General features: G+C 54.8%; 1 non-coding gene across 1 annotated transcript in view; it reads right to left on the reverse strand.

The window, feature by feature from the left end:
• The window catches only part of LOC126220863 (small subunit ribosomal RNA), a 1909-nt gene extending 430 nt beyond the window's left edge, over positions 1–1479 (reverse strand). The window contains exon 1 of the ribosomal RNA XR_007543209.1: positions 1–1479. This exon is cut by the window's left edge and continues 430 nt beyond it. This is a non-coding gene — a ribosomal RNA (small subunit ribosomal RNA).
• Between the last annotated feature and the right edge of the window lie 3521 nt (positions 1480–5000).

The raw sequence follows: 5000 nt of genomic DNA on the forward strand, positions 1-5000 counted from the left end.
TAATCGCTGACAGCACGAAGGATGTCACGCGACTAGTTAGCAGGCTAGAGTCTCGTTCGTTATCGGAATTAACCAGACAAATCGCTCCACCAACTAAGAACGGCCATGCACCACCACCCACCGAATCAAGAAAGAGCTATCAATCTGTCAATCCTTCCGGTGTCCGGGCCTGGTGAGGTTTCCCGTGTTGAGTCAAATTAAGCCGCAGGCTCCACTCCTGGTGGTGCCCTTCCGTCAATTCCTTTAAGTTTCAGCTTTGCAACCATACTTCCCCCGGAACCCAAAAGCTTTGGTTTCCCGGAGGCTGCCCGCCGAGTCATCGGAGGAACTGCGGTGGATCGCTGGCTGGCATCGTTTATGGTTAGAACTAGGGCGGTATCTGATCGCCTTCGAACCTCTAACTTTCGTTCTTGATTAATGAAAACATACTTGGCAAATGCTTTCGCTTCTGTTCGTCTTGCGACGATCCAAGAATTTCACCTCTAACGTCGCAATACGAATGCCCCCGCCTGTCCCTATTAATCATTACCTCGGGTTCCGAAAACCAACAAAATAGAACCGAGGTCCTATTCCATTATTCCATGCACACAGTATTCAGGCGGGCTTGCCTGCTTTAAGCACTCTAATTTGTTCAAAGTAAACGTGCCGGCCCACCGAGACACTCAATAAAGAGCACCCTGGTAGGATTTCAACGGGGTCCGCCTCGGGACGCACGAGCACGCACGAGGCGGTCGCACGCCTTCGGCTCGCCCCACCGGCAGGACGTCCCACGATACATGCCAGTTAAACACCGACGGGCGGTGAACCAACAGCGTGGGACACAAATCCAACTACGAGCTTTTTAACCGCAACAACTTTAATATACGCTATTGGAGCTGGAATTACCGCGGCTGCTGGCACCAGACTTGCCCTCCAATAGATACTCGTTAAAGGATTTAAAGTGTACTCATTCCGATTACGGGGCCTCGGATGAGTCCCGTATCGTTATTTTTCGTCACTACCTCCCCATGCCGGGAGTGGGTAATTTGCGCGCCTGCTGCCTTCCTTGGATGTGGTAGCCGTTTCTCAGGCTCCCTCTCCGGAATCGAACCCTGATTCCCCGTTACCCGTTACAACCATGGTAGGCGCAGAACCTACCATCGACAGTTGATAAGGCAGACATTTGAAAGATGCGTCGCCGGTACGAAGACCGTGCGATCAGCCCAAAGTTATTCAGAGTCACCAAGGCAAACGGACCGGACGAGCCGACCGATTGGTTTTGATCTAATAAAAGCGTCCCTTCCATCTCTGGTCGGGACTCTGTTTGCATGTATTAGCTCTAGAATTACCACAGTTATCCAAGTAACGTGGGTACGATCTAAGGAACCATAACTGATTTAATGAGCCATTCGCGGTTTCACCTTAATGCGGCTTGTACTGAGACATGCATGGCTTAATCTTTGAGACAAGCATATGACTACTGGCAGGATCAACCAGGGAGCTGCGTCAACTAGAGCTGAGCAGCCGGCCGCCCGGGAGTGTGTCCCGGGGGCCCGCGCGAACACGCAAGCGTCCGCTCAATTATTCTGCAAACAGGAGGAGGCTGGGCTCCCCTGCACGATACACCTCGAAACCCTCTCAGGTCCCGGCGGCGCGCAGCGCCGTCCTAAGTACTTGGTCGGGTTCGAGAGAGGCGCAATCGCCCGGAGATAGGCGAGTAGACGCTTTCAGTGCGACCACCCGTGCTCCCAACTGAGCTTGCCGCTGCCGACAGAGGCCCGGGAGCGTGCTGTCGTGGTGTTGCCGGCGGGAGACAACACGCGGCCACAAACAGTGACCGGGCAGCTCCAACGCCAGCGCCACAGAGGGGCAGAGCCCCACTTGGGTGCCAAAGCGAACTCTCCCAGCACAGCGCACGCGCCAACACATCCGCACAGCTGCGATACAAACCACCTGCGAGAACCGCGGGGGCGACCGAGCAGCAGACGGCGTCGCGGCGCCGAGTGCCGGGCGGCGGCGCATCCTCAACGCACACAGTCCTCAATCGGACCAGCACACTGCAGATGTCCACCGCGCTTCGCACCGGGCCCGGGAGGACCCACTTTGGCCGCACGGCGCCGCGCGCTGGGTGCGCCGGCACGCAGATGCGCCGCCTGCCGCGTCCGTCAGCCGGCGCGCCTGCCACTGGGCGCCCCCACCAGCCGGCTGCCGCGCGTGCGCCCACGCAGCGCGCGGCCAGCACGCCGGGCGCCCCCCCCTCACCGGCCGGGGACGGTCCCACCCAGCCACCGCCGCGTATCGCTTCATACCCACATGCCCACTCACGTTCGTGGGTATGACGGGTGTCGCTGAAGCAACCGGTTAATACCTGTACCGATCGTCGATATCAACGATTCACCTCCAGCGCGAACAACCGCGCAACAACGGATTTCCAGTTCATTTGCGTAACTTGGGCAGCAAACGTAGACATCCATCTACATTTGCGACTTCTACGAGTCTTGCATGCCTGGATGTTGTGTGTCACGACGCACTCCATCAGCATACATACACGCTGCGACGTGTGCACGAAAGAACACGTGGAAGGTGGCCAGCGTACGTATACGAATGCCATTGCACAGCTGCGAAGCGCATTCAACACGCGAACTCCTGACCGACGAGCTAGAGGTGACAGGAGGGGAGGGGGGGGCGGGGGCGATATACGTCCTATTGCAGTACACAATACAGTGGATAGCGGGACCATGTGGAAAGTAAGCAACACTCGCAAGATGTGAGGGTACGCACCGTAAAATGAATCAATACGCAGAACACCACAGTGTGCGCGAAGTGAACTATGTTGAGATGGTTGCAATTAGGCAACGCTACACGAATTCCTAGAGTCATATAACTAACAATTACAGGGCAGGTTAGGGCGCAACGTAGGTTAGGTTAGGGCGCAACGTGGGTTAGGTTAGGGCCCAACGTGGGTTAGGTTAGGGCCCAACGTGGGTTAGGTTAGGGCCCAACGTGGGTTAGGTTAGGGCCCAACGTGGGTTAGGTTAGGGCCCAACGTGGGTTAGGTTAAGGCGCAACTTGGGTTAGGTTAAGGCGCAACTTGGGTTAGGTTAGGGCGCAACTTGGGTTAGGTTAGGGCGCAACTTGGGTTAGGTTAGGGCGCAACTTGGGTTAGGTTAGGGCGCAACTTGGGTTAGGTTAGGGCGCAACTTGGGTTAGGTTAGGGCGCAACTTGGGTTAGGTTAGGGCGCAACTTGGGTTAGGTTAGGGCGCAACTTGGGTTAGGTTAGGGCGCAACTTGGGTTAGGTTAGGGCGCAACTTGGGTTAGGTTAGGGCGCAACTTGGGTTAGGTTAGGGCGCAACTTGGGTTAGGTTAGGGCGCAACTTGGGTTAGGTTAAGGCGCAACTTGGGTTAGGTTAAGGCGCAACTTGGGTTAGGTTAAGGCGCAACTTGGGTTAGGTTAAGGCGCAACTTGGGTTAGGTTAAGGCGCAACTTGGGTTAGGTTAAGGCGGAAGTTGGGTTAGGTTAAGGCAGAAGTTGGGTTAGGTTAAGGCAGAAGTTGGGTTAGGTTAAGGCAGAAGTTGGGTTAGGTTAAGGCAGAAGTTGGGTTAGGTTAAGGCAGAAGTTGGGTTAGGTTAAGGCAGAAGTTGGGTTAGGTTAAGGCAGAAGTTGGGTTAGGTTAAGGCAGAAGTTGGGTTAGGTTAAGGCAGAAGTTGGGTTAGGTTAAGGCAGAAGTTGGGTTAGGTTAAGGCAGAAGTTGGGTTAGGTTAAGGCAGAAGTTGGGTTAGGTTAAGGCAGAAGTTGGGTTAGGTTAAGGCAGAAGTTGGGTTAGGTTAAGGCAGAAGTTGGGTTAGGTTAAGGCAGAAGTTGGGTTAAGGGATGGTGTGTGTGGGGGGGGGTGGGGTGGCGAGGTTCGTTGATAGTGATGGTAGTAAGTGGACGCCTGAGGCACTATCAGATATGTCACGTCAGTTGCACTTGTGGCTCATGGCAGGTGGCGCGCCCGTTCTGTGTTTGTGGCAAAGGAGTGGCACACCTGTGTCTTTCATTCCTGCCATTGTTTATGTGCTGTGAGATGCGGCAGTGTGGTGCTGTTGGGTGCACCCCTGTGTAGGACATGTGTGGGTGTTGGTGGCGTATCTGAGCAATGGTGGTTGTAGGAAGAGTGGGATATTCAGTTTTCTGGTTCGACGTCCCGGTCTGGTTATCATAGTGTGGATGGTGTACTGTGGCCGAGAGGATGCACTGGATGTTGTTCCATGCTGGTACTTAGATGTTGTGTCTGCGTCTGTTACATGCATAGACTAGTGGGTGATGGAGTGTGTGGGTGACGTGTGGTTGACATTGTGTGCACAGACGTTCAGCATGTATAGGGACAGTTGTATGTGTTATCTGTATTCCGATGACTGCGCGTATTACTAAGCACCGCCGTGTATAAGCTTAATGTATGTATAGTCAATGCCTGTTCTATCTCTGTACAGTAGTAGCGGTGCGACTGCACTAGCTAGCTACACCTCGCGGCATCGTCCCCCGGTGTATGGCATATGATTATAAACATTCTGTCTATTAGTCAAAACCGGTGGTGTGACTACGTCACATGTTTGAGGTGGGGGACGCAACACCGTGCCGGTGGGTCAGGGCTGCGAAACACTTTCCCCACACTGGGGGCTCGGACCCTCATTACTCGTCCGAGTAATATATTGCGGAGCGCACATAGCCATTGCCCAGAGTCTTTGCGACTGCGAGTGCAACGCCCACGGGGACCGACGTGGATGGGGCGGCCCATAGCTGATCGCTCAGCATCGGAATCCGTACAGTGAGCGACGCGGTCGCGCACAGACTTAGAGCACGTTTAGGGACAGCGGGAATGTCGAATATTGGATAAAACTCTTCATGAAACGCAAGATATAGGTGTGGATTGCAACTTACGAGTGCGGGAAACGTCCGCCGTTCATCCGCTGGACTTGCGATTTTGGTGGGTGGGGTGGGGCACGTACGGGTGCGGGTGGCGTGATTGTCGGTCGACG

The sequence above is a fragment of the Schistocerca nitens genome, unplaced genomic scaffold (assembly GCF_023898315.1).
Source record: "Schistocerca nitens isolate TAMUIC-IGC-003100 unplaced genomic scaffold, iqSchNite1.1 HiC_scaffold_207, whole genome shotgun sequence".
Lineage (NCBI taxonomy): Eukaryota > Metazoa > Arthropoda > Insecta > Orthoptera > Acrididae > Schistocerca > Schistocerca nitens.